Consider the following 26101-nt stretch of genomic DNA (forward strand, 5'->3'; position numbering starts at 1 on the left):
AATACCATCTACGAAAGGACATTTAAATGTCATCTTCCATGTAGCATATGCCATAAAGTCAAAGGACATGGTTTCTCTTGCCTAAGCATGCTTGATATTAATGTGGTTATTTTTTTAAAAGGAAATCCATGATAACAATTATAGTTATTAATGCCTTGTATAAATAGGAAATGGGTATTCATTTTTTAGTCTTACAATCTATACACCTATCAATGGATCTGGGCAACTTATTGGTCTTTATTCACCCTTGCTAAATCCTATTGAAAGGGTTTTCTTATTATAGCATTCTAGGAAGCTCTGATGTATGTATCTTGAAGCCATGATTTCAAGGGATTGAAGGAAACAACAACAACCTTGTTCTAAATATGTTCTCTCAAAGGCATAAACGACTTTGTTTTCCCTTTTGGAAAGTAAAAGTCTAACCAATATTTCTCCTGATCCTGAAAAGGTCAGATGATTGTGCTACAATGTTGCGGTGTGCTTGGGTTCTTCTACATTTCTTTTCCTATAGCAGTTTCTATTCATATTTCATACTTCCCAACTATTATAGAATAACATTTAGTCTTGTATGTTTCTTCACAAACATGCAATAACTTTAGAAATTTTCTTGACATTGATTACTCTCAACCAAGAAGCTGGCTTTTGATGTTTTGCTAGTATAATTATTGAAATTTAGAAGACACAGAGGTGGATTTTATGTAGACTTGGGCAACAACTATTCTATTTTTCAAAATTTTGGGGATCCTCATCTAACTGAAAAGTATGACAATTTTCTCTTGTAAATATTGAAGTCACATCCTTTCCAAGGATTGGCTCATGTTGGTGTCTATGTGTTGTTAACTCGATGTGTAGAATTTATGGCCATTTGTGCTTCTTGTGAATAGAGAAACACCTTTTGAATCAAGAATCTCAAAGCAATATCATTTTTGAAACTTACTACTTTAATAGTGTTTATTTTGGTGTAGTAATGAAACAAAATTTCCAGTACACATTTAAAGAAATTTTAAATTTACCCTTTGGCTACAATGTGCTTACAATTCACTGTACAAATGTTGTGCAAAATTCAGAGATTGTCTAGAACAGACTATTACAAAATGAATCTAGAGTGAGGAAAAGTGGCTATCATGGGTCATGGATACTCAGAGATGGGGGTACTGCTACTCAGTATTGTAATATTCTCCTTATTTATCCTGGAAATATGCAGCCTTAATTTTAATTGAGGGTGTATGTTCTTGTACAAAACTGAGCTGCTTGCAGAGGCTTAGCCTCACCTTACATCATTGGATTTATTGTCCTCTTATATAAATAGAGGAAGGAGAGAGCCCTCTTATACATTTTTTTGACCATATTATCTTAGATATGGGTAGCACATTGGACATGCCCCTTTTCTTGATACTCTTCATCACCTTATCTTCCTATCCTGGGGTACTAGGTCTTGGAGTAGTTCAAAGTTCCACTAGAGACAATATTTGATCCTAAAGGAGGTATGCCCATGAGAATGGTGCTCATGCTGACCCTAAATGAGATAATTGACCGAGTAGGTGTAGGATACAAACAATTGAAAAGCTTAAAAAAAAACATGCATTCAACAAGATTGAATGTCATAGCTAGACATATGCAAAATGGTCATGGTAATGATAACTTTGTACACATTTATATAAAAAAATAAACCGACATATGTTCTCATACAGAAAACTATGGTACTTCTAATTATAAAATTATTTTTGGGTGGGAAGGGTATGGAAGTTTAGAATACAACTAACTACATGAAAGAGACTTTGTCAATTCTACTACATATTTTTTTTTGTAAATCTTTTTTTTTAAATGTGCATTAGATAAGCTTATTCAGTTTTGTTTGTAATATTTCAACATGCTCGAGAGGATGCATGAATTCATGTGTATGCAAGAATTAAGTGAAGATATGGGGTATCACCTTGGTGGATTCAGAGGTGAGATAACATAGCTAATAGAAATGATGATGTCTTCCTCAAAGAGTTCTTTCAAGGAACAAAGAATTGCTAGTTGCAAGACTTACAACAGAAAGAGATGCACCAAATTGTAATCCATCAAAACTGTTGTTTGATTAGTTATAGTTCTTCCATTTCAAAATGTGCATTAGATAAGCTCCTTTAGTTTTGTTTGCAATATTTCAACGTGCTCTAGAGGTTGCATGAATGCATGTGTTTGCAAGATTTAAGTGAATATATGGGGTATCACCTTGGTGGATTCAAAGGTGAGATACCATAGCTAAGAGATATGATGATGTCTTCCTCAAAGAGTTCTTTCGAGCAACAAATAATTGCTAGCTGCAAGACTTATAGCAGAAAGAGATACACAAGATGAAGATCTGGAAGGGAATTTATATGAGATAATAGTTTCAACTAATAAACTCAAACCATTGACAACTGAAGTAGTGATCCTTAAGTTTCTAAAAAACTAGCATTGTTAAAAAAGGACAAGGATGAACAAATTCTTTCAAAGGATAACTTCAACAATTTTTCTTGTAAGTTTCATTTTAATGGCATAAGAGTCTTCGTATGAAGTTATCATCCCTTATTTGTTTGTATTTTATCCCATTTTTCTCAATCTGTGTCAAGTTAGACTCCAAATGCTAAAGAGGTTAGACAGATACATAACTAGAAACCTAACAATCCCAGGTTTTTATACAGTGAGAAAATTTTAGATATAGAATGCATGGTAAACAACCATGGTTGAAAATCTAATTAACTAAATATGTACACCACTACAATTTAAGCACACCCACCATAGACAAAGGATCCAATCTATAATTCTTGATGGCAATGCATAGTTTTATGCATTTAAAAAAAATTAAAATATTGATGGAACAAGCTTCAAAGATTACACTTTGTGCATAATATCTGGTAGCAAATTTCTATCTCTATCAATCCTTGGAGTGAAAATATTTTTATCAAGGAACAAAAGAGACTATTTGATTGCAGAGTTAATAATTAAGGATAAGAAATAACTAAGGGAACAAGAGAAAAACACCAAAATCCAATCATGAGATGATTGGATGTGTGCCTGGATTCTCTACTATTTCTAATTTATTCAAAATATAACATCAATGTTGATATCTTCGTCAGTTTCTAACCATTAACAATGTCTATTTATGAAGAGATGATCTCCTCTTCTGAAATAAGTAATATGAAATAACCAAACTACAAGTATCTGATACCAACCCTAGGATCCATGTTCACCTCGTCATCTTCCATGCTTTTGTGTCTATGCAGACAATCTAGATGTAGCTAAAAGCTACATTCATAATGAAATTAATGGAAACTTAAACCCCTGCATTCATAAAGAGACTATTACAACCCATAAAATCCAATTAAGGAAGTCTACTTCACCCTGGAAAATTACATAAGTTACTATAGATTAATATCAACATTTTTTTAAAAGAGGTTCCATTAAACTTCAGAAGCATTACAATGGGTCTGCAATATCATGCACCACAAGCAACCCACTTTCATGGGCAGGACACGCCCTTGAGGACAAACAATTAATCACGAGCACTTTAGCTAAGTTGTCGCAAGAAGGAACCTCAAAATCACCAAGACCTGCACCTAGCACTAACTTCTTATTCATGCTTCTGCGAGAATTGAAGATTTATGGGTGGCCTGGAATGTCACTAGCTTCAACGTTGAAGCATCGATATTACATACAACCAATACTTGAATATGAAGATTTTAGTACTTAAAACTAATAAATATTAAAGTGTTGTGGAGATCATTTTCTATTAAATATCAAAGTAAACATGAATAACAAATTATAATTAGGACAAATTGTCGTAATTCATTGTAATAGATATGAGCAATGCAGAGCTAAAAAAAAAATAGTAAAATACAAGCATTTACCTTCTTCTTCTCCTCTTCTTCGAGACGCCTCTCCTCTTCCTTCAAGTAGAGACTTGATTCTGTATTCAAGTCCCTGCACAGAAGAAATGATCCTAAATAAATAATTATTATTTCCGCTACTCTGAAGAATTAAGCAGTGAAATGGCTTAAATACTTGTAAATCCATGTACACAAAAAAAAATAGAAAAACAACAAGTGTGGGGACAAACGAGTGATTTTTTTTTCAAACGAAAATCACAGTACAAATGGATTATTTAATCAAACCATTATCTGCATTGCAACCATAAGGTTGTTCAACACTTTTGCAAGGTAACTCTTCTTGGCTTCCACTTTTTCAAGGTAATTCTTCTTGGCTTCCATGTCATTAGTGGGTTGTTAATGTTGTGTCCAACAGGGCAACCCTATGAATAACCTCATCGCCTTGACATAATTGGTGGTATCAAGGGTAAAATGGTGGTACATTCTCGGTGGGAGGACTATGAGATTCCCTTTCTTTATGTGAAACCCTATCCATTTCTCATCGTTGTCTCGGATGTCAAAGTAACCTCCTCCTTCCAGAACAAATCAAATCTCCTCCTAGGCATGGACGTACTGAGTGAAGAAGTGTTTGATATTTCCTTCATAATATTCAAGGCTTGTGTATCTGATCAGATCTAGTCCTTCATATGATTCCCTCCTAGGAAACATACCATTCCAAATGGGTTTCTCCACGCGAAATTGTGTGGAAATGACATTGAGTTCAACTCCGAAAGAATGGGATTGGAATGAAGTGAAACCAACGTTCATGAATGCTAAGGTTAGTAGGCATAAAAAACACATGATATCTATCTATTTAATTGAATTATTAGGTAGGTTTTGTATCAAGGAGAGTCCTTCTCTGCATGGAGTCTCAATCCTTCCCTTTGCCAATTGGTTTCCTTTGTGGGTGTGTCTTAAGTACTCTAGGACTACTACTCTTTAGAGATTATCTCACTCAAGACTGAAGTAAATTCTGAAAATTAGTATATCCATGTGGATTGGGAATATTGAGTGTCACATTATTCGGAAAGAGATAAGTACAATCTCTTTAATTTCTAATTCTGACTCACAGAGTTTCAATAGAGCAATGAGATGTCTTCAACCGTCACTATATCCAAATAATTGTAACCTCATTGTTTCTTGAAGTTTTCAAGCTCAAGGTTGTTTTCATAGTTATCAATATCCAAATCCCATATAAGAACCCCAAGTTCTTGCAGATGGTGAGGAGAAACAGGGCGGTTGGGGTGATACTGGTGGAAAAGCCTCCAGACATCTCCAGCCGAATTGTAGTACCAAGCTTCCGTGACAGAAGCTGCATGCATAGAGTAAAATTCCATTAAATACTGGACATATTAGAAGAGTAGGGGAGAGTCTAAAGGAATATGCATTCCTTCAATGTATTGTCCCATCTACTGGCTGTGAGTGCGAATAATCACGACAAATGGATGAATATAAGAGAAATTATTATGATTTCTGACTTCTTTCTAGTAACAGTTGCAGGGGTTTCATGGTGTGAGGGTTCATTCTGGGAAGTAGACATTGATTGTTGGTCCTCTGTAACATGTCCGGTCATGTTTGCTTCTCCCCATATCCTTTTCGCTTGCTGGGTCCTTGGGGGAGACTGGCTCAATAGGGAAAATGTGGAACCAATAGGTATACTTTTCTGGCAAAACCTGGATAATTTTTATAAGTAGGGTTTTCATCATAGCTCCTTGTTACATTGCAGAGAGTGCCAAGAATAACGTAGATGTTACTACTCTTTTATTTTATCTTCTTAAAACACTTCTTTCTTACTTGTTTTCTGCCGAACTCAAATATGCAAATGGCATTAGAGACACGACTAATTTAGGTGAGTCCCAAAATAGGGGAGATGGATTCATGTAAGCGTGTCAGTCAGGGAGATATAACATGATATAAGTAGCGATAAAATTCATTTCATATTAGGAAAGATGGGTCTTGTATGAAACGCCAGAAAGAATCCTTAACCCAGATGAGTAATCTATAATGAGCATCCCTAACTAAGCGATAAAACAGATTCTTAGTAATAAAGTTGGGTCAACTGGGCTTGGCGCTAGGAATGACCCTCTCCCTCATACCTCGGTCAAGTGATTTTGTACCTCGCCCCCTCTCCCTTTCAGCTGAGAGCTGAGGTGAGGTATGTCTCAGCACACTCTACGTAATCAATAACGTTGAGATGAGTAATACATCGACTAAGTCGTTAATGGAAAAGAGGGAAAGGGAGGAAATTTAAATGAAATGATCATTCTTCATATTATTTTATTAGTTTTTTAATTTCTTAGGTTTTTAATTTATTGGGACAAACTTCAATTAAAAAATCATTCTTAATATTATTTTATTAGTTTTTTAATTTTTAGGTTTTTAATTTATTTTTTAATTTCTTAGGTTTTTAATTTATTGGGAGAAATTTAGCTCCTACGCTTTTAATTGTGACTAGAGGATTTCTAACATTTATGGTAAAGATGTTACCAGGGTTAGTTAAAAGTGTAATGTCTCTTTAAACATTTTGACTCGGTAAAAATAAAAAAAAATGAAATATAAATATAAATAAAAGCCCAACATAATAGAGATGTTGTAATGTTTTGTTAAACATTTTGACCCAATAAAAATAAAATATATAATTAATAATTAAACTACCCTAGATCCATTTTAACTCTAGATCTACCAAGCACCAAGAGGGATCAAATATCTTGAGATGCAAATCTCTTTTAGAGTGAAAAGAAATTTGATCCCTCTAAGTGCTTAGTAGATATGTAATTGAGATGGATCTAGGTTGGTATAAAAGTAAGTTATGATTATTTAAAAAAAAAATAGAAGAAGAAGATGAAGAAGAGAGAAAGAGAGAAGTGTCACATTGTTAAACTTTGTATTTTATTTTAAAACATTCCTATATAATTATAAGAATTTAGTCATTATTTAAGAATGTTATATAATTGTAAAAATTTAGTAATTGCATAACATTGATAGACTTTGCTAGTTAGGCATAGCAATCTATGCTTAACCAACATGTTTTAATTGAACCCAAAGGAAGTAACTTAAATTATAAAAAAAGTTGCAATGTCCATTTAGTGTTAAGTAATGTTACATCATCACCACCCAACCATATGCAACATTATACCACCTCCTTTAAGCCAACCATTGTTGAACAACTAACCACCCAATATAGAATTTTGTTGTCTCCATCAAGGCCAACCTGTTTTAGTCCTCAACGATCATGTACCTAATGGAAACAAGATTCCACTTACATTTCACTCATCAATGATGTTTCCTTTCCATGGCTAACACATTATTCAACACATTTCCAATTTACATCATCCTCCCCTAAGCTTGTGTTACAATTCTTTGTCAATGATCAACCCTTGTTAAGGGGATTTCCTAGTCCACACCAAACTAGTACACCATCCTAATTGTCTCATGAAACAACCTAACTCACTCACAAAGTATACCAAACATATAAACTCATTGTCCACTCTTAGTCATGTTTACCTGACATGCCATCCATTGTGCCATTTCTAATGGCACCTCAAGTAAGATCCTTGCATTCTCCCCCCACTTTAATTGTTGGCATCTTCATCAACATGGCTCCATTGGATTCTTTAATGGAGAGGGCATTGATGCTGATGATACATTTTTTAAATCATGTGGTTTTGATACCATTAATCAGGATGGTAAAATTTTCAATTTAATTAATCATCTAATACCACTCAAGAATCCTAGTTGTTTTATTCCATTGATGTAACATTACTAGTTGCACATGAAAATCAACCTCCTATATCACTTGAACTATGCCTAGCCAACATGTCCTAACCGAATCCAAGTTAGGCACCTTAAAATATAGGAAATGTTGTATTGGTTGTTTCATTATTGGCGATGTTTTGTCATCACCAGTCACAGATAAACAACCTTTCACTTCCTCCCTCAAGCCAACACACTTGAATAACTAACTACCTAGTGTAAGACTATGTTCTATCCATCTAGACCAACTTTTTATAATTCTTTAAAGGGCATGTAACTAGTGGCAATAGGCTTCCACTTACCTTCAATATACTCATCAACGATGTTTCCTAGCCATGGATAACACACTATCAAACACATTTCTAGATTGTGTTATGATTTGGAGAATTTGTGTTGCAACACTTCATTGATCATCCATCCTTGTTAGGCTAGAGATCCTTCATCCTCCTAGTCGAAACCAAACTAGTACATCATCTTAAATTTCTTATGGATAATGGTGAGTTAGTCACGAGGGCTAAGAAACATATAAACTATTCATGCACCCTTTATCATATTTTCTTAGCATGTTATATAGGATAACATTTCCAGTGGCACCTCGAGGAAGGTCCTTACATTATTCCCAACTTGAATTGTTAACATCCTCATCAATATAACCCCATTAACTTCTCCAATGAAATGGGTGTGGATAGTGAAGAACATTTCCACAATTTTTCATTCAAACATGGATTTAAAACCATTTGTCATGGGGCTAGAATTTTTATTGCACTTGAGTGTCCAATACCACTCAAGAAACATGCTCACCAAGCATCTTCAATGTGACCTTACTAGTTAAGCATGACCACCAACCACTTGTATCACATGTGTTGCACTTAACTGCCATGTCTTAACCAAAACTAGGCTAGGTACCTCAAACTGTGTGAAATGTTGTAGTTCTCATCTCACTCTAGGTACCTCAAACATGAAGTAACCCTAAAAAACCACATAGATACTCTTTAAGGGATATTTAGATTTCAACTTGGATATGGGAGCCATGGCATGTTATTCTACATAAAGAGCCACAATAATTGTTAGTATGTATGGTTTTCTAATAATAATGTGTGCACATTCTAAGAATGTGAATGCACTATTAGAATTTGTGCATATTTTTGTAATGCATGTATCTGGCTTTAGATTAATCTAGATTTATATTAATTGACCAAGTTTAAATCAACATACTTTGAATTCAAATTAATAAAATCATTGTCTCTATGAATTTAGTGCAATAATCAACCATGGTATGTAACAACACCACAAAAACCCCACAACAAATAGTGTGTCATCTCTCTAAGATGTGAGGAACAAATTCTTATTAACCCTTAAAACCCTTCTATAGTAGTTTCAAACTCTCTTCTTGTTCCTCCTTCCAAAGGGTGTATAAAACTATTATATATTGTAAAATTATATTGTATATTGTATAAAATTGTTATAATTTTAGCATTATAGATGGATTCATAGACCCCTTTAATGGGGTCATTGAATCCATCTACCTAAATTTTAACATTGCAGATGGATTTAGAGACCCCCTTAAAGGGGTCTCTAAATTTTAACACTCTAGATGGATTTAGAGACCCCTTTGTCTCTAAATTTTAACACTGTAGATGGATTCAGGGGTCTCTAAATCCATTTGCAGTGTTAAAAATTAGTGAAATGTAACACTTCAATATAAAAATTGTAATTTTCCATTTCCGAAGTGACACAATTATAAATGACTAACATAAATGAGTAATTCATATATTTGTTGTACTCGTTAGTTGGGCATATTTTTATTCTTGGACTATAGTAGTATTTTATGTTAATCACTTTCAATTTTGTCACTTATTATCTATTCATATATTTTAGTCCTGGACTAAATTAGTCATTTACGTTAGTCCTTTTTAGTTGGGTCACTTAAAATTTCACAAATTTAGTAGTAATTCACTTGAAATCATTATGGTGACTAAATTTTTTAGTCGCGTGGTCACTAATCTCTCATTTTGTACTAGTGTGCCTATGGGGAACATCAGCATACAGAGTCTTACCATTTGGGCTGTGCAATGCAACAACATCTTTTCAAATGGAAATTCTAAGTATTTTCTTTGATTTAATTAATGAAGGACTTGAACTATATATGGATGATTTTACCCCTTATTTTAATGTTTTTGACCAAGCATTTCATAATCTTGAGAAGGCTATTGCACAATGTATAGCTACCAGGTTGTGCCTTAGTAATGAAAAATTTCATATGATGATGACAATAGGCATAGTTCTGGGACATTTTATTTTTGCTATAGGCATTCAGGTAGACCCAACTAAGATTGATGTAATTCTTAAACTCCCCATCCCTCATACATCGATAGAGGTACATACCTTCCTTGGTTATGCTGATTATTATCATTGTTTTATAGCAAAGTTTTCAAAAATTGTAGCATCACTGTATGTATTAACTGGACATGTGGAATTTGAGTGGACTAATAAATGTGACATTGCTTTCGTAGATCTGAAAAATTTCGTCTCAATAGCTCCTTTTCTGTGAGCACCAAACTAGAGTCTGCCATCCCATATATCCTTAGATGCATTAGATACAATTATAGGAGAAGTCCTGGGATAATAAGAGGATAATTAGCCTTATTCGATTTATTACATCAATAAAAAACATACGCCAGCTAAGTTAAATTATACTGTGACAAAAAAATAATTTCTAGCCATTGCTTTTGACATTAATCTTAAGAAGATTAATGTCTCTGCTTCATTCAAACCTCTCAATACCATTAAAAATTCTCTTAGATCTGTTAAGGACCCTATTGATCATAAAGACATGAAAGGAGTCTACCTTGTTCCTTGCTCCTGTGGTATCCCCTATATTGGAGAAATAGGTAGATCTATTAAAGAAAGGATTAATGAACATGCTACTGACATTAGACACAATCATTCCTGCACATCAGCACTTATCGAACATGTAGAGAAATCGAAACACCGCGTCTTCATTGAACAATCCAAAGTAATTGCTAGGGTTGATCATTTCCACCACAGGAAACTTAGGGAAGAAATTGAAATTGAAAGGCATGCCAATAACCTTAATAGGGATGATGGGTGGAAATTAAGTAAAAGTTGGATTCCAGCCCTCTCCATGGGACTCCTCTTCTTTTTTTTTGTCCTTTCTCCCTCCGTTTCCTCCTAATTTTCTTCTATCCTCTTCTAGTCTTATCCCCTATTTTCATTTTTAATTCTCTTTAACTTCATTTGTCTAATATGATCAGTTTATTATATTTTTTTAGCATCCTTTTTTTTTTTCAACTAAATTTCATTTTGCGCTTAATAATATACTTAACTATTAATATTTCAATTAACCTTTAGAGTTATCTATGCTTTCCTCCTACGCTACTATCCTCGTATTTAAGGACACGTTATCCACTAATAAGGAATAATCATATTAAATGGACAACGTTAATAAATATTCTTATTAAAGAAATCGATAATATTAATAAATTATCATTAAATATACTAAAATAATTTTTATTTTTATTTGTTATGATTATTATTTAATTTTTTATATATTTCTAAATTATCGTTAAAATATATTTTTAATTTTGGATTATTCCTAACAGCTAGTTTTCAACCGAATTTATTCTATTTAATAAGTCAAATTATATTATATAAATTAACTATTACCATATAAATTGATATCATTAAATTATTATTTTATAATATCGAAATTAAATAATTAATTATCACATAACAACTAGTTTTTAACTAAATTTTGAATAATTAAATAGATAATCCCTTACCACTTTTTCTTAAAATAATATTTTACCAACGGCTAGTTTTCAATGGCTAACTCTGGGCAATGATGCATCCATGCTATTTATTCCTTCAGATCGATTGATTTCTCACCTTGTCTTGAGGATGAACCACATTAGTTGGTTCGAAACATCGACCAAATCCTAACGATGTGATTAATCTGAAAGACTTATATCTACATTATGGATCACAAAATTCTTAGATCTAACATAAATAAATTTCGTCATTACATAATGGGATACCTAGTTTTTCTGTACACTGATCATTCTTCCATTTATTATTTAGAGAAAAACATCTCTTACCAATGGTAGAATAATTCGCTGGTTACTATTATTGTAGGAGTTTGACATTATTGTAAAGGATCAGAAAGGAAAATAGAACCTTCTTGTAAACTTCTTGTTAAGAGTTCAAGCCACAATTGATTCTTCCCCACTTGACGATCAATTCCTAGATGAACATTTGTTTGTTGTAACTATCAAAATACCTTGGTATGTTGATGTTGCAAATTACTTGACATTTGGGAAATTAATGTCACACCTGTCATTCCAGGAAAATAAGCTTATTATCCAATACAACACATGATTTTCATGGGTGGATGATTACCTCTTTCATATAGGGGTTGATCTTCAAATTTGAAGATGCATTAGAGAAGGTGAAATTTATGATATCCTCAAGGCTTCTCAAGATGACCCCTGTGGAGGTCATTTTTCTAACCAAAGAACTTGACATAAGGTATTATAGATGGGCTATTTTTGGCCCACGATATTTAAATATGAAAATAAATATGTCCAGAGTTGTGATAGTTGTCAAAGGATGGGTCATCCCATTCAGGCAGATGAAATAACCCTCCAACCACAAATTGTATTGGAACTATTTGAAAGATGGGAAATGGGATTTGTAGGCCCTTTTAATTCACCTTCAAATCAGAAAGCATATATTCTATTTTGTACAGATTATGTAACTGAATGGGTGGAAGAGGTAGCACTCCCAAGGGCCATGAAAGAAGCAATCATCAATTTTATTATTGAACTATTTGTTCGATATGGGCTGCCTTTGGAGCTTGTAATTGATTGGGGATCACTGTTCACTGCTCCTAAAATTCCAACCATGCTACAAAATTACCATATTAAACACATAATCACTTCTCCTTACCATCTGCAAGCGAATGGGCAGGTGGAAAGCACCAATAAAGTCTGAGAGGTGATTTTAATTAAAAAAGTATTAGTAAATCACCGAAATTGTGCTACCAAGATTTTGGAAGCCCTATGGGCCTGTCAAAAAACCTGGTACATTACCACTAGCTATTCACCTTATTAGCTCTTTTTTGGTAAGGATCCCATTTTTCTGATTTAATTCAAAGTTAATACCCTCAGAACTGCGAAGGAAGTTAGATTGGATCTTATAGAAGAACCAAAACCATTCTTCCAACAAATCAATGAACTAGATGAAATACGTCTTTTTTCTTTAACATACTACCATAATTCTGCAATAGAGATCTAAATGGCATGATTGGTTGATTAAAAAAAAACTTTCAGAAAGGGGATTGGGCGATGTTATATGACTCTAGATTTCAAGACTTTCTAGGAAAACTTCAAACAATATGGCTTGGCTCTTACGAAATTACCGAGGTTTGTGAAAATATAACATTGTGCCTTACCACAATTAATAATTCTGGCATTTTGCTCCTTACCAATGCACATCGACTTTATCTGTAACACCAACCACATACTTGGGAATCTTTTCTTCACAAAATTGATAATGACACCAATTTGTAGGTTGTATCTCATCAAGAAATGTCCCCTTGGTCACAACTAGGTATATTCTTCATCGAAATATTCTCTATTTTGTACAAAATGTAAATAATTTTTTTATTTTGTTTTATATAGGCATGGAAAAATCACTGATATTTCAATCATAGTTGTTGTTCCCTTAGTCATATCCATTGTTTCCTTTATCACATTTGTTGCTCCTTTAGTCACAACCATTGTTTCCTTAATCATAGTTGTTTTTACCTTAATCACAATCATTGATTCCTTTATCACAGTTGGTGTTTCCTTAGTGACATCTGTTGTTTACTTTATCACAATTGTTATTTCCTTAGTCACAGTTATTGTTTCCTTTATCACAGTTGTTGTTTCCTTAGTCACAGTCGTTATTTTCTTTATCACAATTGTTGTTTCCTTAGTCACCTTCATTGTTTCCCTTATCATAGTTGTTGTTCCCTTAGTCATAGTTGTGGTTTCCTTAGTCATAGTTGCTACTTCCTTAACTAAAGTTGTTGTTTCCTAAGATGTGATTATTATTTCCCTAGCTTATTATTGTTTCTATTTATTTAGGGTAAGAAACATTTTTTTTAATCCTTTCTTTCATATGATGGTGGGATACTAACTTGTTTAATGGTTATCATTGGAGAATTCTTTATGAGAATCACGATCTGAATTCTGAAATGTCCATGATTTTTCATCCCTTTATATATTGTAGAAAATTCTTAAAAATTCTCATGATGCATTCCTCACATCACCACTTAAGGAGAATTCTTTCACTTTAATCTATAAAATATTATATGATCATAAGATTTGAGGAAAAAATTAGTAAGACAAAAATGTAATTATTATAATACTTTTTACACCATCCCTACCTCTTAAGGAGTTGACATGCCACCCCATTAACTAAGTATTCTACTACGATTAATAAAAATCACAATTTATTTGAGGATAGGAGGTATCATCATGAACTGACTGATCCAGGTGGATATTGGTGGCTAGCCGCCTATTCCACTTGAACCCTCACCATTGTTTCTTTTAGTTTTTCAGTTTCCTTATTTGTAGCATAGTTTACTATTTTTGGCAATTTTGTGGGTCCTAAACTTCCGGATTTGTTTTGAGGCCCTAAACGATGTTTTATGGGAAAATTTTCATTTTTTGGGCAAACTTTTGCCCAAAAAATGTTGTTTAGGGTGTCAAAATAGCGCCGGAAGTTTAGGACCCAAAAAACTGCCAAAAATAGTAAATTGTGCTACAATTAAGGAAACTAAAAAACTAAAAGAAACAATGGTGAGGGTCCAAGTGGAATAGGCGGGTGGCCACCAATATCCACCTAGATGATTCATCCCCCCTTAGGAAGCAGTGGTCCCCATTGCGTTGAGTTCCTCCATGAGATGAGGAAACTTCTACTAAACTTGGTCCCTAGTGAGCCATTTGCCTTGGTGAAGGAGTTGACCTACTTTGACAACTTGATATAGCTATATCCTCTATTTCCAAGTGTTCTTGATCTGTGTGTCCTTGATCTGATCAGTTGTGTCCTGTTCCATGCGATCCGGGTTGAGCTCTGTTGGTGTGAGCTATTCTGCATTGTTATATGTGTCCAACAATGGTGGAAAGTATGGCCGAAGTCGATCTACATTGAACACTAGGTGTAGACTAAGGAACGTTGGGATGCTAAGCTCGAAGGAATTGTCCCCGACAGCCTTAGTGATGTTGTATGGCCCATATTAGAGCGGGCAAAGCTTGCGGTGGGGTCCAACAAGGTGCTCCTTCTGCAAATGTAACCAAACTTCATTGCCCACCTAGAATTTGTGCGACAATCGATATTGATCATGATGCTGCTTGTACTTAGAATTGGATCTATACAATATATCATGGACCTATTGGCATATGTGTTGAATGTGCTCAATGAAGTTTCTAGCACTTTTAGCTTTGGACTACACGTGACCCAAATCTACCTGAGTGGCTGCAATGGTATGGACACATCAATGGGGCATAATGGCTGAAATCCTAGCCCTACCTGAAAGGGGTTGTGGCTTGTTGAGTTGTGGAGAGCTCTGTTGTAGCTGTGTTGAACATAGGGGAGGATTTCATCCCATGTGCGTGGATTCTTCGAGTTGTACATGTGAAAAATGTGTATGATCATCCAATTGACAACCTCTGTTTGGCCATCAGTTTGGCAATGGAAAGTCATGGACTTAGTGAGTTTTGTATCCAGCATTGACCAAAGACTTGACAAAAATGCACTCAAGAATATGTTGTCCCAATCTAAGGCAATGGACTGTGGGATCCCAAAGTGTACCCACTCACTCAAAGAAGAGCTTAGCAGTGGCCTCTACTATGATACTCATCTTGTAGGCCACCATGATGGCCATCTTAGAGAATCTGTCGACGACCATGAAAACGCAATCATTTCCGTGCTTAGTAGAAGGAAGGCCCAACATATAATCCATGGAGATAGATTCCCAAGGCCAACTAGGTGTAGGTAGAGGAGTATACAGGCCTTGCTTCTTGACGGCTAGTTTGGTAATGGCGTAGCTGATGTAGGATCTAATGTACATCCCAACATCCTCACGAAGTTTCGTCTAATAAAAATACTTCTGAAATAGCACCACAGTTTTCTCTACCTCGAAATGTCCAGTGACCCAACTATAGTGCGCCTCCCAAATCATCTTGGCACGCTCACTTGAAGGAACACATATGTGTCTCGAGTGGCATGACAGTGCATCCTGAAGGTGAAAATTTAGAACTTTCTTCCCTTCCAGAAGTGTTTGGTATATGCTGCCGAATTTGAAATCTCTCTTGTAAAGGTGTGGCCACCCCAATGTCTCGTTCCCATAGGAGTCGAGCATAGTGATTAGCACCATGACCGGTGGTCGGTTGAGGCAACCAGTGACATTACTAGTGTTGCCCTTCTTATACTTAATGTTCAAATGGAATTGTTGCAGATAGGTGGACCATTTCTGATGATGATCGTTCTGCAACTTCCCTTGTGTCTGTATGAACTGTAGAGGCCAGTGGTCTATGTGGATAACCATTTCCTTCCCGAGAATCTAATGCTTCCATTGATAGCAGGCCTGCACAAAGGAATACATTTATTTTTCATAAGTGGGGTACTTTCGGACTGTGTCTGAAAGTGTCTCACTGTGGTAAGCCACTGGATGCCCATGTTGAGTAATAACTACACCAATAGCATAGTCAGAGGCATCTGTCTCAATCTCAAATGGTTGTTGTAGGTCTAGCAATGCGAGCATTGGTGCAGAACAGAGGCAATTCTTCAACTCATAGAAAGCCCACTGCTAGGTTTCTAGCCAAGAGGACTTGGCTTTTGCTCTACCCTTGGTTACTTGAATTAAAGGCAAAGCGATATGAGAGAATCCCAACAGGAACTTTTTGTACATTAAGAAACCAATTTCCTGGTTTTGTAGAAATTGTGTTTATGATTATAATGATTTTCAATTGTTTGTCACTTGTTTGTCACTTAATTTTATGTTGTGTTCTCAAATGAAGCACCTGGGAAATCTATTTCTTAACCCTCAATACTTAGGTGGAATGCCATTTGATTGTTCAATATAAATGATGAATGAAGAAAGATTGAATAAGTCATAGACAATATGTTGTTTCACACAGGATCTACTATCTGTGACACTTAGAGAAGTTATAGATAATATGTTGTCTTACACAAAAACTACTATCTGTAACTTAGAAGAATTACAGAGGTGTGAACTTCAATTATAGAAGTGCTCTTTTAAGGCATTTTAACTTCATTTACATAAGACAATAAAGACCTGCAGCGTCATTACCACACTTAAAAGAAGAAAACATAAGATGACACATAACAGAGAGGTCACAAAATCATACCCAACAATGTAAGGAAAAATTATGATTCTTTCATTCATCAATAGTTGTATCAAGAATTCAGTAGATTAGTCTCTAGGTTCTCCAAAATTCGAACCCCTTCTTCCTAAATTTTCTCGTTTTTATACATTATGAGACAGTTGGTAATCACCAAACTGTCAAACTACTTAACTATTTTCCTAACTCTCTAGAGTAAAAATTATTACAGAACATTACACAGAGGGTAAAAGACAACTCATTCTAAAACAACATAGAATAACAGGAAGTAATGGAAGTTAGAAAATGATGATGACTATTAGATTTTCAGCTTTGTTGTTTGGCTATTGATGAAGTCTCTTTGTAGATGCTTTAATAAGGATTAAATTGTTTTAATCATAATAAGTTATATTTGACAAAATCCCGTGCATGGACCTGGGCCCACGGATGTATCAGGAGTGTTTTGATTGGCCAAAACATAGGGAAACCCGACCAATCACCGACCCTTCGAAGTTTTGATCATCTCCCTCTAATTTTGATTATTTCACTTAAACAACAGAATTGGCTAATTTACGCGGGACATAGTTTACCACAGAACTGAAAAGGATTAACAATCTAATTCATAAACCTGTCGGGTCCGCTTTAGTTGTACGTGAACCGTCCGATCACTCATTCAATCAACAGTTAGATCCTTCGGAACTCATGATACTTTAAACGCTATTGAGTATACGTTTTCAACGCTCCATTGACTCCCATACAGACCCGATGGGAAATATAAACCGCTAGTTAATAATCTATTGGGTCCGATTTTAGGGATAAAATCTGATTAGTTTTCCACCCGATATCCATCGGATCTTGTGTCTTTGGATGGATGGCTAAGATTGGCCCGGACATCAGCAAATTTAAACTGTTTTTGATATGCCATCACGTTCGATTAGTTACCCACCCGATTGTCGTCGGATCTGTGGCCTATTGATCAAATGACCCAGAGCTTCTCACAGGTACACCGTTGCATCCGATCTTCGAAATGAACCCATTCTAGTTAACTTATGCGATTATCGTCAGATATGTGGCTTGTTGATCTAACAACCCATATCTTCTTATAGGTTCACATTCAAAATCCAATCAAACAAAACACATTATTTATTTTAATCTTTGCAGGGGTAAAGAATATAAGGGAGCTTCATTGAGTTTGAACCCCCACAGAGATTTTAGGCCACACATTGTGGTCAACCATGCTCACGTCACAGTCAACTATGGGGGTTGAGCCTTAACTAACCATTGTGCTTATTGTTTCCCTAGAGCACACCTCATTGTACCCATCAATCTATCATTTGATCGCCCCTCTTGAACCTGCACGACCTTTAGACAATGGTTTGATTTTTCATTTCTTTTGATTTTTGTTTCATTTTGTGATAAAACTAAAAATAAGACTAAAATAACAATGGAAGCTACAACATCTGGCTCCACCTGGGGATAGTGATTTTGCCACAGAAGCACTAAGAACCACAGATCAGTGCCTTCACTTCGGGCATGGAGTCATATATTGCAACTAATTCAAATTCTATGGCATTTGTACACTGAATTCACTCTGGTATCTACAATGATAAGATGCTTATGTGTTAGAACTGGAAGTAATGCTTGAGGTACTTCCCATTGACAGGCAGTTGTAGAGTTTCACGATCAAGATTCTCAAGAAGGAAAGTGTTATTGGACCTTGCTTCAAAAATTATAAAAGGACCATACCAGAGAGGATCAAACTTCCCATGCTTATATTTATCTTCTCTTCTGGTATCCCATCTTAATACTAGATATGCAACTTTAAAATCAATATCCTTGGCTTTTTTATCAAAAATCCTTTTCATCTTTGATTGATACATAATCAAATTGTCTCTTACCTTGTCCCTATTCTAACATAGCTCCACTCCTTTATTCATTCTTCTTATCAAAGCATTGGGTTCTTCTTTCGCTTCTTGAATCATTGCAATCACAATCTTCATAAGTTGACTTGGAAATAGAGCCTGAGTTCCATATACTAATTCAAAAGGTGAATTGCCTATAGATCTCTTTGTAGTCACTCTAACAGCCCATAGAGCAAACTTTAACTTAGAATCCAAGCCTTTTTGGTTCTCTGTAATAGTTTTCTTAAGGATCTTCATCAAAGTTTTGTTAGTGGATTCAGCTAATCCATTTCCCTGCAGATGATAAGTTGTTGAATGAGAAAAAATAACATTATACTTTTGACAAAAAGAAATAAACATACTTGAGTTAAAGGCTTGAGCATTGTCGCTTATGATTTTGATGGGACATCCAAATCTGCTGAAAATATTCTCCTCTAAGAACTTCATCACCACCTAATCATTTTCCCTCTTAGTAGGTACAACTTCTACCCACTTGGTGAAGTAATCAGTAGTTGTGAGAACCCACTTGTGTTGTCCACTTGAATGTGGGTTAATCTCTCCAACAAAGTCCAATCCCCATTGTCTGCATGGTTCTTCTATGAAGACTGGGATCAAAGGAAAGGGAGCTAACCTCTTCTTCTCAGCAAAAAGCTGACACTTCTGACAGCTTCTGATAAACTTAAATGTATCAACAAATAAAGTAGGCCAATAAAATCCTGTCTAAATGATTTTATGTGCAGTAACTTTCCAACTATAATTTCCTCCACATAACCCCTCATGATGATCTTTGATTGCCTCTGCAAACTCATCTTCTGTTAAACATAGCAACAAAATTCCTACAGGATCCTTCCAGTATAATCTGCCTTCCATAATCACATATGGTTGTGATTTGATCTTTAATGCTCTATACTTTGTTCTATCCAAGGATTGGGGACATGAGAGATAACACAAATAATGGATTATATGCTTGTACCATTTTGAACATAAAAATTTATACCTGATCTTCATACCTGGATCTGGCTTTTCTTCATTTTCTTCAGTTGTTCCTTCATCCACAAGTGTCAGCAAGTTGATTCCCAATGCCTGAAAGTTCGACTCTGTCAACATTTTTTCCAATCCTTGCCCTTTCACCAACTTTGTGGGTTTTATGTCCAAGTCATACTCTTGGATCTTGGCTATCCATTTTCCTCTTTTTCCTTCTACATCTCCCTATACTAATACATCTTTTACTGTAGCATTTGGCACATAAGCAATGATCTGTGACTGCAGCACATAAGTTCTAAAGGCTTTTATGGCTTTTACCAAAGCATACACCTACTTTTCAAGAATATTATACTTTAGCTCAGCATCCCTGAGAATCTTGCTGAAGAATGCAACAGGCTGCTCCTTCTCTTCATCATTCTTCTACAGTAAGACAACAACTATTGGATCAGGTGATGTGAATGAAAAAACATGGAAAGGATTTTGATGATCAGGGTTGATTAGGACTGGAGCTTCCTGCAATGCTTCTTTAATCTTGGAAAATGATTCTATAGCTTCCCTGGTCCAATGTACTTCATTCTCCTTCTTCAACATATTAGTAATTTCTTTTACAATTTCTGCATAATTGGACACAAATATCCTTAAGAAGTTTATTTTTCCCAAAAACTTTTGAATATCCTTTTTACTCCTAGGCAGTGGTATTTTTTTCACAGCTTGTACTCTTGCTGGATCTATCTTCACTCCATCTCTAGAAACAATATGCCCCAATAGTTTGACCTCTTCTAGAGCAAAGATGGATTTCTTGAGATTTAAGGAAAGCCCAAATCTTCTACATTTTTCAAAAGTCTTTTTCATTTGGTCTAGATGTTCTTCATCAGACTTTGAGAAAATAGTAATATCATCCAAATATATTACTACAAACTTATCTCCCACAAAAGCAATGTCCATAGCCCTCTGAAATGTAGCACCTACGTTCATCAATCCAAAACGCATTCTGGAATACATAAAGGTCCCCCAGGGAGTTGTGAATGTTATCTTCTTCTGATATTCTCTAACCACAGCGACCTGGTTATACCCAGAGAATCCATCCAGCATTGACATTCTAAAAGATCTTGTTACATTCTACAACACATGATCCATCTTAGGCAACGGATAATTATCTTTCAAGGAAGCCCTATTGAGATTTTTGAAGTCCACACAAAACCTTATCTCTCCATTTTTCTTTCTTATAGGCACTAAATTAGTCACCCAATCAGAGTACCTGAGTGGAACTATTATTTTGGCATCAAGCAACTTTTTCACCTCTTTTTCAATTGATGGTAGAAGCAGAGGATTTATTTGTCTAAGGGTTTAATTCCCTCCTTAAAGGGGATCTTGTGCTGAATACTATTTACATCGTATGCTTTGAGATCCTCATAGGACCATGCAAATGCATCAACACATTCCTTGAAAAGTTTAATATATCTCTCATGATAATTAGGTGAAACTCCACTGAATAATTTGACTAGCCTGGGTTCCTCTTGAGTTCCAATATTATGATCTTGAATGTGTTCATCCTGTGAAATTTTCCCTAAGTCAATAGCCACATCATTGGGGTTAAAAAGCCTTTCAAGAGGGACAGGCCCCTTTGGCAGAATATTATCTTTCAATTGAAAAACTTTTTGATTAGCTATTGAATCTTTTAAACCACTAACTTCTGCAACTTCTGTTGTTTCATCTTCATCCTGGTCAATTTCTATGCCCTGAAACTCTTCAACCATAGTAAAAAATTCTTTAATCTGCTGATCATCTTCTAAAACTTGCCAATGTTTAACTTTATCAGGAACAGAATGTCCGTGCCTCATTTATACCTCATATCTTAGCTTTGGATTAATAGGAGGCCTGAAATTACTAGCAGCCACAGCCAATGAATCTACTAATCTGTTCCCATCGCTTGGAACAAATTGGATGTTAAAAGCTTCGAAAAAGTTCTCAACCAAATCCCATACTTCATTTATGTATGCCCTAAGCCTAAGGTGTTTTGTTTGACAATGATTTTTTAATCATTTGATAATCAGCTCCGAATATCCAAAAGCAGAAATTGACTTAATTCCCATCTGTTTAGATGTTTGTAGAGAAATAATCAAGGACTCATATTCCACCACATTGTTTGTTGCTTCGAACTCCAATTTAAAGGAAAAAGGGATCATATTACCTCCAAGTGCAATTAGAAGGAAACCATCACCTGTTCCTTCCTTGGAATAGGCTCCATCAAAGAAGCATTTCCACATTCCTTCAGTTTGCAGCTCTGTATTTACATAGGCTGAAGTAAGCTGCCTTTGGTTATCTTCAGCCAACTCTACATTATCATGCAACATGAAGCAAGAAAATTTATATTTCTCCTGGATATATACAGGTGAATTACTTGCTCCATTTTTTGTAATTGTTTTTACAAATCTAGTTTCTCTGTACAATCTCCCCTCTTCCCCACCAAAGGTTGGTATAATAACATATGTAAAATCTAGTTTCAGGACACCACCCAATTTAGCCCCCCATGACCTAGATAGTAGCATTCCAAATCTAGTAGGGATATCTGCTACTACTACATCCATGACCAAGCTTCTAGCTAGAATCTGGGCTAGTGACACTACCAGATCCTTAATGACCCCTAGACACTTGACTTTGTTTGAATCAAAAGAGTACAGGTCTCTATAGTGTTTGGTAACTTGTAGATTTATTTGCTTCATCGCTGGCAATGGCATAAGATTGTGTGAAGCTCTTGAATCAAACATACAATTATGCAGGAGGAAATCATGGATCAATAAGGAAATATAAAAAGGAGGTGTTGAAGGATCTACTTCCTCTACATGTGGACCAAAAACCACTACTGGTTTATCTTCCTACAAATTTACAGTGTCATTTATATTCACATTTTCTTTTAAATTAATAAACTCAGCAATCTCCCTCTGATAAGTTGGTGTTTTTGCTAATTATGTAAGGGGAACTTGAATTCTAACCTTTTCCAACTCTTTAGTAAGACTAAACAAATGACCCTATTTAGCATTCTTTTCATTTTCATCTTCTCCTTTCTTCATGACTGAAATTACTTGGGGAATTGAAACAAGTTTCTCCAAAGGAATTTTTCCACTTTGGTCTTGAGAAGACTCACCTTGAAGTATTTGTGTCTTGCCATTTGCATTCTGTTGTTGCTTTCCTTTATTTACTTGTTTCGCGGGCTGAGATTCTTTTGGATTCACCTTTGGTGAGGAAGCTGGAACTTGTTGCTCACTTTCATTTTCTTGACTTCTTGATCTTTTCCTCGAGCTCAAGTCATATTTCTTATGTAGTTCTGCCTACATAAAATTAGAGAATTGCTTCCAATATTCATCAAATTTATTTTCATCATAACTGGCATATGTTTCAGCATACTCATACTCTTCTCCTTCAACACCAATTTCATCTTCATCTACTGCATATAATATAGAAATTTGATCTTCATGGTCCCTAGGGTGCTCTAGTACTTCACCAGGACCTGCCTCTATATACAATGGTGCTTGAATCTGATCTTGATCTTTTCTCTCCTTTTGCAAGATTTGCAAAGGTTGTCTTCTATATTGGGGATTAAAGTTTTTATTATATTGCCTTTGTTTGTGATAATTCTTATTTTCCAACTCTAACTTATTCAATTTATCTGAAATTTTTTTAATTACATTACTCATATCCTCTAATGTTTAACTTTGAGAGGATTCTATCTTTGCCTTTCCCTTGTCTTGGATAGGCTGTGTCTCTGGTGCTTTGCCTGCAGCCACCAGATTTTCTTCTATCTCTAACGCATTTGTTTGGATCTTATCAAGGGTTGGGGATCTCCTCTCCCTCAATGTAAATCCAAAATATGACTCAAAAGCCCCTACAAATATTATTTTTGCACCAGCAAGAGGGGGCTTAATCTCCACTAGAATACTACTGTACAATTTATTAAATCTTCTGAAAAATTCAACTATAGTTTCATCAGATTTCTTATTTATAGTATTAAACTCTGTTAGTGAATACCCATGGTCTCTTTTTTCTCCCCATCTCCAGGTGAACAAGTGCTCCATCTCTTCCCAAGAAGGAATAGATTTATTAGGAAGCCCTTTAAATGATTTTCTTGCTTCTCCATCGAAGGATTGAACAAAAAGTATTAGAACAACATCCAATGTTAAACATTTAGGTTTTATACAAAATTACAAAATATTGATACATGATTCTCTGCTGTCTATTCATATTCCCTGTAAAACGAGGAAGAATCTTGAGGTATTCTTATGGAATTTGATTCAACGGTTGTGGCAGTTGAAGAGGTGCATATCTATTCATCAATAATGCAGGAGCTGCCATGTTTTCTCCTGAATTTATTGAACCTTGATTACTAGCAGATGTGGAACCTGACTAAGGATTAAATGGAGTGTGCAAAGGTGGTAATGCAGTTATAGGTTTAGGCTAAATAACTATAGCAGATACTGGAAAAGAAACAGACTCTAAAGATTATTCTTGATAGTTGGGTTCTTGAAATGAATTGGAAGTAAAAGGTGACTCTTGGTCAATAAAAGATGAATGTGAAATATGTGATGAACTGCTGCCTGGTGCAGACAGTGTAGGACTTGGTGTAAGTGGATTTTTAAGCCTTCCAACCCTCTTGGAAACTAGCCTTTCAAGATCTGAAAGGGCTTGAAATTTCTGCTGTGAGGTATCTGACCTTGTATGGGGTCTCCTTGGAGCCAGAGTTATTGCTTTTGTTCAAAATAGCCAAATATTTCCTCCTCACTGAACAACTAGAGGAAAATATTGAAAACCTAGGGAAAAGTGTTCTTGTATTCTCTCCCCGGCAGCGGCGCCAATTAATGTTGTACCTTAAGAAACCAATTTCCTGGCTGTGTAGAAATTGTGCTTAAGACATTAATGATTATAATGATTGTCACTTGTTTGTCACTTAATTGTATGTTGTGTTCTCAAATGAAGGACCTAGGAAATCTAGTTCTTAACCCTCAATACTTAGGTGACAAGAAAATATCAGAATGCCATTTGATTGTTGAATATAAATGATGAATGAAGAAAGATTGAATAATTCATAGACAATATGTTGTTTCACACAACATCTACTATCTGTGACACTTGGAGAAGTTATAGATAATATGTTGTCTTACACATAAACTACTATCTGTAACTTAGAAGAATTGCAGAGGTGTGAACTTCAAGTATAGGAGCGCTCTTTTAAGGGATTTTAACTTCATTTACATAAGAAAATAAAGAACTGTAGCTTCATTACCATTCTTAAAGGAAGAAAACATAAGATGACACATAACAAAGAGGTCACAAAATCATACCCAACAATGTATGGAAAAATTCTGATTCTTTCATTAATCAAGAGTTATATCAGGAATTCAGTAGCTTAGTCTCCAGTTTCTCCAAAATTTGAACCCCTTATTTCTAAATTTTCCCCTTTTTATACATTATGAGACAATTGGTAATCACCAAACTATCAAACTACTTAACTATTTTCCTAACTTTCTAGAGTAAAAATTATTACAGAACATTACATAGAGGGTAAAAGACACCTCATTCTAAAAGAACATAGAATAACAGGAAGTAACGAAAATTAGAAAATGATGATGATTGTTAGATTTTTGGCTCTGTTGTTTGGCTGCTGATGAAGTCTCTCTGTAGATGATTTAATAATGATTAAACTATTTTAATCGTAATAAGTTGTATTTGAAAAATCCCCGTGCATGGACCTAGGCCCACGCATGTATCGGGAGTGTTTTGATTGGTCAAAACACAGGGAAACCTGAACAATCACCGACCCTTCGAAGTTTTGATCATCTCCCTCTCATTTTGATTATTTCGCTTAAACAGCGGAATCAACTAATCTATGCAGAACATAGTTTACCACAGAACTGAAAAGGATTAGCAATCTGATTCATAAACCTGTCGAGTCCACTTTAGTTGTACGTGAACCGTCTGATCACTCATTCAATCAATGGTTCGATCCTTTGGAACTCATGAGACTTTAAACCTATTTGAATTAAACCTTATCAAGTCCACCTTTTCAATTCTTTGTTGACTCCCATACGGACCCGATGGGAAATATAAATAGCCAGTTAATAATATATCAGGTCCGATTTTAGCGATAAAATCCGATTACTTT

At 35.1% G+C, this 26101-nt stretch overlaps 1 pseudogene; it reads right to left on the reverse strand.

Annotated features, from left to right (window-relative positions):
• Positions 1-4133: 4133 nt before the first annotated feature.
• The window catches only part of LOC149224749 (uncharacterized), a 64041-nt pseudogene continuing 42073 nt past the window's right edge, over positions 4134-26101 (reverse strand).

Source organism: Pinus tabuliformis, chromosome Q (genome assembly GCF_031772625.1).
Source record: "Pinus tabuliformis cultivar Carrire ecotype Pingquan chromosome Q, CPIR1, whole genome shotgun sequence".
Classification (NCBI taxonomy): Eukaryota; Viridiplantae; Streptophyta; class Pinopsida; order Pinales; family Pinaceae; genus Pinus; species Pinus tabuliformis.